Here is a 13,011-nt window from a genome sequence, read left to right on the forward strand (position 1 = left end):
TGGATTGGAAGTTACACTATGATTAGACTAATTAACCATTATAGGACATACGTATATGTAAGTAAGCTAATGATGATCTTGCACTGATGCAAATTTGAAGGAGTTAGAACAAAGTGATGTGCAGTGGTGCATGGTAAAATGCAGTGCCCTTTACTGATATACAGTTTACTGCATTTGATAAACTAATAGAGGTGAGAAGCACAGTAATTGCAATGACAAGAGGGTTATTCTGAGAAACAATTAATTATGTTTACTGATGTAGATTCACACAATGTGATCATTCTGACCATTAAATTTGGAAGATGATACATTTCTTTACCCTCTTGGAAATTTTAACCTCGAAATCACTTTGATAGAGCAGCTAATGTCTGGCATTCTGGTTGAGGAATATCCTTGTCTGGGAAGAAAAAAAAATTCTAGAGGTAAGACATTATTTTAGGTAATAATATGAGAATTGGAACTTAAATAGTGGCAACTATTTATTCACAACTGATACAAAAGAGTTACATGTTTGCACCTGTTACTGTCCTTCGAAGTAGTCACCAGCATTGTGTAGAGCCCACTGCCAGTGATGTGGAAGGTGTAGTATACAGTTGATGGTGTTGAAGGGAATGGTCTGCTGCCAGTTGAATCTCTAGAACAGTTTTGAAGCAAATCAAAGTCACAAGGACTTAAACCCAGGGAGTATGGTGGATGGTACAGTACTTCCCAGTCCCATCGACCAAACAGAGCAGCCACAGCTTGCACTGTAAGTGCCCAGGCATTGCTGTTTAAAATGATGGGTGGGTTGTACAGATTGTATCACCACTCCTTTCGCACACAGGTGATGCTCCAAAAATGAACAGTAGTACTGTGCAATGATGGTCTGCCGTGGAGGAACATAATGCATTAGGATAACGAGCTGTAGCTGCTCTGTTCTGTCGATGGGTCTGGGAAGTACTGTACCATCCACCATACTCCCCGGACATAAATTCTTGTGACTTTGACTTGATTCTGAAGATGAAGGAACCACTTTGTGTCATTTGCTTCAGAACTGTTACAGAGATTTGACAGGCAGTAGACCACTCCATTTGCACCATCAACAGAACAGGCTCTGCTAATGGTATACTACCTCTTCCACATTGCTGGAAATTGGTTCTAGACAATGCTGGTGACTACTTTGAAGGACAGTAACAGGTGCAAACAAGTAACTTTTGTATCAGTTGTGAATGTATAGTTGCCACTATTTAATTTCCAACCCTCGTATAAGAACAACTGAATGTAGTGTTAAGGAATCTCATAGATCATTCAATGGAGTGCATAAAAGGGCTCCATGACGATAAAACTGAAATTTTATACACTTGTATCTTTCTGGTATTTCATTTGTGTATGATAAATTTGAGTTACTAAACTTTATGTATAACTTGTACTTTTTACACACACTGTTTATCAATTAATTATTATTTGTCTGTTTCACTAATCAAGATTATTTCCCTTCATTTTAGACAGAGATTTCGAGCTTTGTCTCTCTGGGATAGTCAAACCTCTTTGGGGGGGGGGGGGGGGGGGTGTTGTAATACCACAACCCCTTTTGGGATCCTGTATCCTTTTCCAGTATCATCCCGACTCTCACAGAGAGGACGTATGTGTAATATCAGTAATTTACACCAATTTAAACAGCTGCTTTGAGTTTGTCTTTTCTGGTTATCTGGGTTTGAATACACCAAAGATTTTTTTCATGCAGAAAATTAGTAATTTGCACTAATTTAAGCTACTGTTTTGACATTATTTACATTGGGTTTCACCAATATGCAGAATGAAGGAATCATGTTGGATTAGAAGTTAATGTACCATCACAATTTGTGCACAATACAAACTACAGGGACATAGTAGGAAAAAAATGGAAATGAGCATTTGGCATCATTGGCCAGGAGGCCCCCTTATGGGGCATGTCTGGCTGCCTTGATGCAGATCTTATTACATTCGACGCCACATTGGGCAACCTGCGATCCGGATGGGGATGAAATGATGATGAAGACATCTCAACACCCAGTCCCTGAGCGGAGGAAATCCTTGACCTAGCCGAGAATTGAACCAGGGCCCCTTCGGACGGCAGTCTGTCATGCTGATCATTCAGCTATCGGGGTGGACTTGGTAGGAATCATTATGCTATTGAAATTATGGAGATATTTAAAGCTTCAATATTTCTAGTCATCAAGAGACAGTAATTTTTTGTTTTCAAGCAAAAAACTGTTTGTATCCCTAATAGAAATATGACATGATGATTATTCAGTCAGAATTAAGCATACTCATGTTTTTAGTTAACAGAACTGTAATTACGACTATATCAAAATGTAAAATTTTACTCGTACAACATTTAATTAGTTGAATCAAGGCCTTTCATTGAATAAAACTAGTCTCTCCTTTCACCTTAAAAGTGATAAGGTTTAATCCTTCAAGTAAGTAAAACGATACATGAAAATTAACAAAATATAGTGTTGCAATGATAAAACATGTAATTTATGGTCTTAATGGAAACAGATTCTTTCCTGTCTTTGTATGAAATTATTCATTTTTATTTTATGTAAATTTCTATGTAATTTTGGAAGATGTATGTAAAAATTTTAATTGTATAAGTCTAAAAATTTAATATGTAAGAAGAAGAGCTGTTGTTTAAAATCATATAAATAGAGCTGATTTGTATGCTGCCATACGTCAGTCTGAGGTCAGTCTTAGGTCAGTTATGAGAGAGTGTTAAGTCAATTTTACACATGTAGTTCACTGTCAAAACATCTAATGTGTAAAACAAAGAGTGGTTTGAAACACCCCCATTTTGTCCGTTATTGGGTTTTGTGTGATTTACCGAAGCCGCCAAACAGTTAATTAATATTATTATATGACCGTGTGCTTAATGAGTGAAAGGCTATTGGTTTTTCTGCTGCGGTTTCGGGGTTATTTCAACTGAGTGCGGCTGTTCTGAAACGGAATAGTTAATGATTGAAAGTTTCTCTATTATTAAAGACCATAAAGGTTGCGATGTACAAACTGATATGTATTTCCACTAACACACAAATTCTGAGCCAGTTGCTACCTTCGCCTTACACATTTAATTATGGTTATATCTTTTATTGGTTGCTGATTTTAAGAACTTCGACACACGCAATGATAATGGTTAACATTCACAACAATCCTCGCTGCAATCGATGGTTGTTGCTGGCCGACGCTGTTGACACAAAACACGTAATTCTGCACTTGTCACTTTTGGTTTCATATCACTCGCGAATCGGTAGTGGTGAAGGTCAACTCAACGATGATCAGGGGCAGGCACTCATTCATCATACTCCAGTGAATTTACTGTTTACTACTCACACGACCACCATTCTTGCCTGTCTCCCCAGTACCATCTCTCATTTGACACTAGTCTCACTGCGTCCTGCAGTGCTCGACAATCAACTCCTGTCTGCTATCGACCTGGGTTTCGGATACTAGCAGCTACGTTCATGGGGTCACAGATCCCTTACAGGTTCTAGGCGCTACAGTCTGGAACCGCGCGACCTCAGGCATGGATGTGTGTGATGTCCATAGGTTAGTTAGATTTAAGTAGTTGTAAGTTCTAGGGGACTGATGACCTCAGAAGTTAAGTCCCATAGTACTCAGAGCCATTTGAACCATTTTTTTGTGAAATAAAACTTTTTGTGAACAAGAAATACGTAACTTATTTCAACCATTACATGATACCTGTGTGGCGTTGCAGTAACATCAATATGAACCTATGGGAGCCTGAGGAAGCAGCACCCTGGATTACACAAGATGTGTATTATTTATTTGGTGGAGGATATCCACAATATGACATGGTATATTGTTTTTCTTGTGTTAAGCAATGATACACATCCCAAACTTCACCACACAAAAACACTTTTCGCCATGTTACATAACACTGTAAAGAGTCTGCATCCAACCAAATACATTTGCCTTGGATGCCAAGGCTGTATGGGAGGGAACGTTTGACATGGAAAGGATGGCAACTGTCAAAACGTAAGTTAGTGTTGTTTGTTGGTAGGTTTAATGTGGACAGAAGTGTGTAGCTGGCCTTCGGTAGGATGAGATCCACATCAATGAAAGTGGCATGGGATTCTGGATAGGACCATTAGAAATTTGATTGGGAGAAGGTATTCAGAGTTTCCGTGATAAAGATGTTGTGGCAGAACTACCAGAAAATATTAATATCTTTGCTTTTTTGTACTTCGTTTTTACTTACTTTGGTTGTTGACTAGTTGGTGTGAGACATTCGTCATGACTGTTACCGTGATTGTCGAAATCTATTTCTTTGTGTTTTGATTTATCGTGTGCCAATAAAATATTACGTAGTGAAAGTAAATGGTGTTTTCTGTGTTATAAGTATAACACTCGCCATACTGGTGACCTGCGACGCGCAACATACGTCCGATTCGACAATGTGGCCGTTTACTTCGACATCTCCACATCGCTCACCTTCCGCTCCTTTCGGACTACAACATGATACTAATGGTGCCTCTACACTGCCTTTCCATGGTTTCCTACGCACAACGCCGCCAACAACTGGGATAAAATTGGAAGATAAGTACAACGCCGTGGAGTTTTCTCCGTCATCAACAATGCCATTGTGGACTCGTTCAACATCATCAGTGATGTCACCTGCTATGAAATCTTTTTCTATGTTCATCTATAACAAACCAATCATGAGTGCTGTGCCTAAATTTGTGACTCACAGTGCGTCGTATTTACAACCTCCTGTGACATGTAGTGTGCAACAGTGCCCCAACACTATGAACCTCACAGACTTTTCGAGCCCACAGATCACTTGGAGCTCCCCATATATTGCTGATAAATCAGTTTTGGACACATTCTCACTACAAAAACAGATGGTTACAAATTTCAGTGACAACAGTCACTGGTTGGACAGTCGTCCCTCCCCGATTGTTTGCGCAGCCCCGGCTGCGCCTCCCGCGCCAGCCGTGTTTAAACCAGCCGCCGCGAGTGACAGCTTCATTAACACTCCGCCACTCCCATCCGCTGTGCTATCAAATCTGTTACATCCACAACACAAGAGTGAGAAAATTCCTAAATTACCAAGGTTCACGATGGACGATCCGCATATGTGGTTTATTTTGGCAGAGACTATATTCACCGCCCTAGACATTGATTCAGACAGTGCTAAATTTATTGTGCTTATTAATGCCCTAGAGGACCACGCTGAGTGGGTACAGGACTTAGTGCTGTCGGCGGCCCCCGCAAATCATTACGCACTGGCAAAACAACAGATCTGTGAATGTCTAGCTATGACTACGCAAGAGTTTGTTTTATGCATACTATGAGATGTACATCTCAAAGACTCGATTCCTTCACAACTGTGGCTACGTATCAGAGCAGTCTTCAATAGCAAAACTACGCCAGATGAAGCTTTACTTTCTTTCTGGGTTGCAAAGCTGCCGCAAGCTATCCAACTGCAGCTCCTGTCACACAACCACGAACCTCTACAAGCGAAATTATTGCTGGCGACGCCGCATATAAGATAATCAACAGAAGAAAGTTATCTATGTGTGCCCCCCTCGATATTACGCCTCCCCCACGTGGCAGAGGCCAATCTTTCCAAAACAACAGACAGAGTACACTGGCTGAGCACCAGATTCCACACCGTCCTTCACCATCCCATACCACAGCTTCAAGTGACGTCCTTCACCTGGTAACAATACAGGATCAGCAAGTTTATCCTCTCTGCTGGTATCACTCTGTTTACGGTAATACAGCCAGGAATTGCCACTCACCTTGTGCAATGCACCCAAACATGCACGGCGGGCCGCTATAGGTGCACTGGTCTGCACTGTGACGTCAAGTCGCCTAACAGATCACAGGCTGGTACTTCCGAATTATTCTCTCGGACGTTTGTATATCCAGGATATAGCTTCTCAGAAATGGTTTTTAGTGGACACTGGTGCCGATGTGAGCATCATTCCACGTTCAATGGTCACTTCTACAATCAAGCATTCGCCTCACCAAATCAGAGCAGCCAACAATTCCTCATTAAAGATTTATGGTGTAACGCAACTTCGCATTTACTTCGATGATACACATAATTATGAATGGACATTTTCAGTAGTAGAAATCGACGAGCCAGTATTAGGATTGGACTTCTTAACTGCTCATAACTTTTCTTTGGACTTAATTACACCTGCCCTCTGCTCAGTGGATTTTAAACAAAAATTTTCGGCGAGATTTTCCCCATCCACAACGACAGGATGCAGCTCGAATATGTCCTGTCAACAAGACAAAGAGACAGTTTCTAATCTATCTGAGGAGGTCAAAGCTGCCGTAGTGAACTTAGTTACGCAACGCCTCGAAATCAACCAACTGTCTGAAGACAATGCAAGGCTACTTCAACGTTGTGATGCCCTGACTGATGAATTGCACAGGTTTAGAGAGGAGATCAAGATTAAAAGTAATAACACGCACGAAACTACACGGGACCTGCATAGCGCACCGCTGTTTATACGCAACCACAGCAGTGCCTGCCACGACCCAGACAGCGAAGACGGCAACCTGTCCAGCAACCCCCCACCCTGCGCTTCACTGTCCGCCTCTCATCAAAACACAGAGGCGACAGCTGTTACAGGCGACGCCGTGCTTGCACGCGTAACGATTCCCTCATGCAGTAACACCATAGTCAATGGAACCCCGCCGGCTGTTGCACAGCGCAGCTCTGCGGACAACACTGCAGCTTTCCCTGAACTACCATTCAATGATAACATGTTTCAGGTTAGCTCCCTTTCATACTTACCACGCACCGACGATAACGTCGCGCCTTCCTGCGTCCCTCCACGTATTTCGGCCACGCCTATTCACAAAATCAAGGCCATTACTACGGGCGTCTGTCACCGGCTTAACACAACTGAGGGACCGCCTATCCGTTCTCGCCCCCGACGCCTCAATGCAAAAAAAATTACCGCTGCCAAAGAATGTATTAATGAACTTTTACGCTTGGGTATAGTCCACCCCTCGGACAGTGCGTGGTCTTCCCCAATACATGTCGTTCCCAAAAAGGACAATTCCTTTTGACTCTGTGGAGACTATAGGCGTTTGAACGCCAGAACAATACTTGATAACTACCCTGTCCCACACCTCCAAGACTTTTCACAATCCATGTTCGGTGCCAACTTTTTCTCTGTGTTAGACTGCAAAAAGGCATACCATCAGATTCCGATGCACCCAGAAGATATCCCCAAAACCGCTATCATCACCCCATTTGGACTATATGAATATTTGTTTATGCCTTATGGATTGAAGAATGCCTCTCAGACCTGGCAAAGATTCATTGACACCATTCTACGTGGCCTTAATTTTTGCTATGCCTACCTAGACGACATCATTATTTTCTCCACAACTGCAGAGGAACACAAACAACACCTCCAACAGGTTTTTGGTAGATTGGCATGACACGGAGTTGAGATTAATCATGACAAATCCCAACTGGAGAAGCCAGAGGTTATTTTCCTGGGACATTTGGTCAATAATGAGGGCATTCGTCCCACCTCAGATAGAGTAGAACAAATACTTGACCTTCCCCTCCCTCAAACCTGTAAAGAGTTATGTAGATATGTCGGAATGGTAAATTTTTTTAGACTCCACATTCCACATGCGGCATCTCTTCAAGCCCTTCTCACTGACGCCTCAAAGGGAAAGAATACCACAGGCGACAGACACACAGAATGGGATCAGACCATGCAGCGAGCCTTTGACTCACTTAAGTACGCCTTAGTGAACGCTATTACCCTATCTCACCCTCACCCTGACGCCCCCTGACAATAACCACAGATGCTAGCGATAATGCCATTGGCGCAGTTTTGCAGCAGACCCTACCAACAGGTACTACACCCCTGCGTTTCTTTTCAAAAAAAAGCTCACCGAAACGCAAAGAAAGTGGTCCACATTTGATCGTGAACTTTACGCCATTTATGAGGCCATAAAGTACTTTCGTACAGATATTGAAGCCTGACTTGTGACAGTTTACACAGATCACAAGTCCCTTGTCGAGGCTCTCCACAAACCAGCATTAGATGTACTACCCAGAAGGTTCCGCCATATGGATTTAGTATTACAATATGTTTCAGACTTTCAATATATCAGGGGTAATGGCAATGTTGCAGCAGACTACCTGTCACGCCTGTCCTCCCTGAAGACAGCTATTGATCCACACCGCTTACACGAGCTCCAGCTATCCGACCCAGAGATACAGCACCTTCTCTCTGACTCTGATACTTCCTTACAAATTGCTCTACTTCCATTCCCTAATGTTGATTGCTCTTTGTATTGTGACATTAAAACAGGTCATCCTTGTCCTATAGTCCCTAAAGCTCTTAGGAAAGACGTTTTCGACACAATCCACAATCTCGCTCACCCGAGCATTCGCGCGACTATGTGCCTCATTACGGAGAGATACGTTTGGCCTAATGTAAAAAGAGATTGTACTCGGTGGGCGAGAGCATGCATACCTTGCCAGAGAGCCAAAATACACAAACATACTAAGCCCCCATTAGGCAAATTTACTGTGTCCTCAGGTAGATTCCGTCATGTCCACTTGGACATTGTCGGTCCATTACCGATATCTAACAATTTCCGTTACTTACTGACCATGATAGATCGTACCACACGTTGGGCCGAGGCTATCCCCATCGCGGACATTACGGCCGACACTGTAGCTAACGCTTTTGTCCACCATTGGCTTTCTCGTTTTGGTTGCGCTACTTCACTTACCACAGACCAGCGGAGACAATTTGAATCTAATCTGTTTAATCGCCTCTGTCAACTGTGTGGTATCAACAAATTCAGAACTACAGCCTATCACACGCAATCTAATGGCCTAATAGAACGATGGCACCATACCCTGAAGGTCGCTCTCATGTGTCATTCTTCCTCTTGGACTGAGGCACTCCCCTGGGTCCTTTTAGGGTTGAGGACGGTTTTCAAAGAAGACCTTAAAGCATCAGTTGCTGAGATGGTATACGGAGAAAACCTCGCACTTCCGGCGGATTTTCTTGATGATCCTCCTCTACTTCCTGAGGATCAACTTCCCGAGTTGGTAAGACAGGTTCGACAGCATATCACCAAGTTACGTTTTCCGCAACCTCGATCGCATGCTACCCTTCTGGTTTTCATTCACCCACACCTCAGTTCTTGTAACTATGTGATGCTTAGAGAAGGTGCCGTATGTCCACCCCTTGCTCCACCCTACACTGGCCCATACTGGCTCCTGTCACACTCTGAAAATACTTATACGATCCTCTTTAAGAACAAACCATCTGTCGTGTCCATTGAGTGATTGAAACCAGCATGGATCCTTAACGACACCAACATACATGATAATGAATCTGTTTTGCAAGAAACTTCAGAGGCCTGTTCTAACACTTCTCCACAAGCTAATCAAACTCTCCCTGCAAGTCAAGGCCCCCCTCTTCTGTACTTCACGCCTCCGAGTGCCAGCAGTAATGAACTAGTGTTTCAAGTGAACTTGAGTGACTATGATGTGGACTCTATAAAAATTCAACTTGTGGACACTTTTCTATTTTTATTTGAAATTCAAAACAATTCTGTGCCGTCTGACCAGAAAGACATTAAGCTATTACAGTGCTTCAATGTGGCTCCTGGTAGTTCACAAAATGACATTTCAGCCTATGTAGACTCTAATAATGTTTTATTTATAAGAGGAACCCCCCCTTCTCCTTCATCTTCCCCGAATCCTCCTACCCCTGTTGCCATCACCCATGCTGGCCGCACCGTACGGCCACCTCTCAGACTTTAAGATTACATCATGCCTTAAATGTTTACCTTCCCTTTATCACTTACTCCTCATCACTCCTCCTATGCGCTCCGTGCTCCTTGGGGGGGGGGGGGGGGGGGGGCTCTGTGGCAGAACTACCAGAAAATATTAATATCTTTGCTTTTTTGTACTTCATTTTTACTTACTTTGGTTGTTGACTAGTTGGTGTGAGACATTCGTCATGACTGTTACCGTGATTGTCGAAATCTATTTCTTTGTGTTTGTATTTATCGTGTGCCACTAAAATATTACGTAGTGAAAGTAATTGGTGTTTTCTGTGTTATAAGTATAACACTCGCCATAATGTCATCAATGTATCTAAACCAAACCAGGAGCTGAAAACTTATGGATACCAGGAAAGCCCCTTCCAAGCAACCCATGAAGAGGTTGGCACAGGAAGAAGAAATCCTGGTCTCCATGGCCGTACCCCTGATCTGTTTGTATGTCTACCCCTCAAATGTGAGGCAGTTGTTGGTAAGTATAAAGTTGCTTTAGGTGAGTAGGAGGGATGTCAGGTGCACTGACCAAGGAAATGTTCAGCAGCAGAGAGACCATGTATATGGGGAATGTTGGTATAGAGGGAGGTTGCATCAATGGTGACAAGCAAGGTGTGTGGTGGGAGTGGGACAGGCACAGATTTCAAACAATCTAGGAAATGGTTGTTACCTTTGATGTAGGAGTTTCTGTTCTATAGGTTGCAGGTGTTGAATAACTAAGGCAGATATACGTTCTGTGAGTGCTTTGAAGCCAGCAACTATAAGACAGCCAGGATGATTGGGTTTGTGGATTTTAGGAAGAAGATAAAATTGGGGGTGCATGGTTTGGGCGGGGTGAGAAATTCTATGGATTGAGATGTAGACCTTGGGAGTGGTCTGAGGTTTTAAGGAGGGACAGCAGGTCAGTTTGAATCACAGGGATGGGATATTGATGGCAGACACTATATGTAGAGGTGTCAGACAGCTGGTGTAGTAGACCTTCACTAACATACTCATTTTGGTCAAGTACTACAGTGGTAAATCCTTTGTCTGCTGGGAGGATAATGACGGAGTCATCAGCTTTTAGGGAACGTACATCCTGGAGTTCTGCAGAGGACAGGTTAGAGTCATGTTGTAGGGACCTAAGAAAGGGTTGTGAGGCAATTTTGGACGTGAGGAATTCTTGGAAGGCTTGTAAGGAATGATTTTGAAGTAGTGGTGGTGGATCAAGTTGGGATCGTGGTCTGAATTTTTAAACATGGGGTTCAATGTCAGGTTTGCTGTTGGAAAGGTTTTGAAGTTGGGTTGCAAAGTGATATTTCCAATGGTATTACGTGTGAAGGAAAGGAGGTCCTTCCCCAAAGCAGCATGATCAAATGCAGGTTTGGGGCTGAAAGGAGGACCCTAGATAATACAAAAGAATAAAACTGATATGTGGTTGCAGTTACTTGAACTTGCTGGTCATAGTACTATGTTACCGTAATGCTGCAATTATTTTGCCATAGCTAAGTTCATCAGGAAATGCAGTTGAGAATAGTTTCTGTATTAACGTGAACACTGGGGTCCCTGCAATTGAAAGAAAGCATTGTAGCTTCATGCTATCTTGAACCTGATGAACTGGACAATGAGCTTCGAATGACTCCTTACCCTCTCCCTTAAAACCCACATCCTTTCGTCTTTCCCTCTCCTTGCCTCTTTCCTGACGTAGCAGCCGTTGGTTGCGAAAGCTAGAATTTTGTGTGTATGTTTGTGTTTGTTTGTGTGTCTATTGACGTGCCAGTGCTTTCTTTTGGTAAGTCACACACACACACACACACACACACACACACACACACTCACACACACACACACACATATATGAATATAATAGAGGGAAACATTCCACGTGGGAAAAATATATCTAAAAACAAAGATGATGAGACTTACCAAACAAAAGCGCTGGCAGGTCGATAGACACACAAACAAACACAAACATACACACAAAATTCTGATTTCGCAACCAACGGATGCCTCATCAGGAAAGACGGAAGGAGAGGGAAAGACGAAAGGATTTGGGTTTTTAGGGAGAGGGTATGGAGTCATTCCAATCCCGGGAGCAGAAAGACTTACCTTAGGGGGAAAAAAGGACAGGTATACACTCGCACACACACACATATCCATCCACACATATACAGACCAGGTCTGTATATGTGTGGATGGATATGTGTGTGTTGGCAAGTGTATACCCGTCCTTTTTTCCCCCTAAGGTAAGTCTTTCCGCTCCCGGGATTGGAATGACTCCTTACCCTCTCCCTTAAAACCAAAATCCTTTCGTCTTTCCCTCTCCTTCCCTCTTTCCTGATGAGGCAACCGTTGGTTGCGAAAGCTAGAATTTTGTGTGTATGTTTGTGTTTGTTTGTGTGTCTATCGACGTGCCAACGCTTTTGTTTGGTAAGTCACATCATCTTTGTTTTTAGATATATTTTATCCCACGTGGAATGTTTCCTTCTATTATATATATATATATATATATATATATATATATATATATATATATATATATATATATATATATATATATGATGTGACCCATATATATGATGTGACCCACCAAACGAAAGTGCTGACAGGTCGGTAGACACACAAACAAACACAAACACAAAATTCAAGCCTTCGCAACCAACCGTTGCCTCATCAGGAAAGAGGGAAGGGGAGAGAAAGACAAAAGGATGTGGGTTTTAATTATATATAAAGCTTGAATTTTGTGTGTATGTTTGTGTTTGTTTGTGGGTCTATCGACCTGCCAGCGCTAAGTCTCATCATCTTTCTTTTTAGATATATTTTTCCCACGTGGAATGTTTCCCTCTATTATATATATATATATATATATATATATATATATATATATTTAAAAAGAAAGATGATGAGACTTACCAAACAAAAGCACTGGCAGGTCGATAGACACACAGACAAACACAAACATACACACAAAATCTAGCTTTCGCAACCAATGGTTGCCTCGTCAGGAAAGAGGGAAGGAGAGGGAAAGACAAAAGGATTTGGGTTTTAAGGGAGAGGGTAAGGAGTCATTCCAATCCCGGGAGCGGAAAGACTTACCTTAGGGGGAAAAAAGGAGGGAAAAAAGGACAGGTATACACTCGCACACACACACATATCCATCCTCATATACACAGACACAAGCAGACATTTGTAAAGGCAAAGAGTTTG

The sequence above is a fragment of the Schistocerca cancellata genome, unplaced genomic scaffold (genome assembly GCF_023864275.1).
Source record: "Schistocerca cancellata isolate TAMUIC-IGC-003103 unplaced genomic scaffold, iqSchCanc2.1 HiC_scaffold_708, whole genome shotgun sequence".
NCBI lineage: Eukaryota > Metazoa > Arthropoda > Insecta > Orthoptera > Acrididae > Schistocerca > Schistocerca cancellata.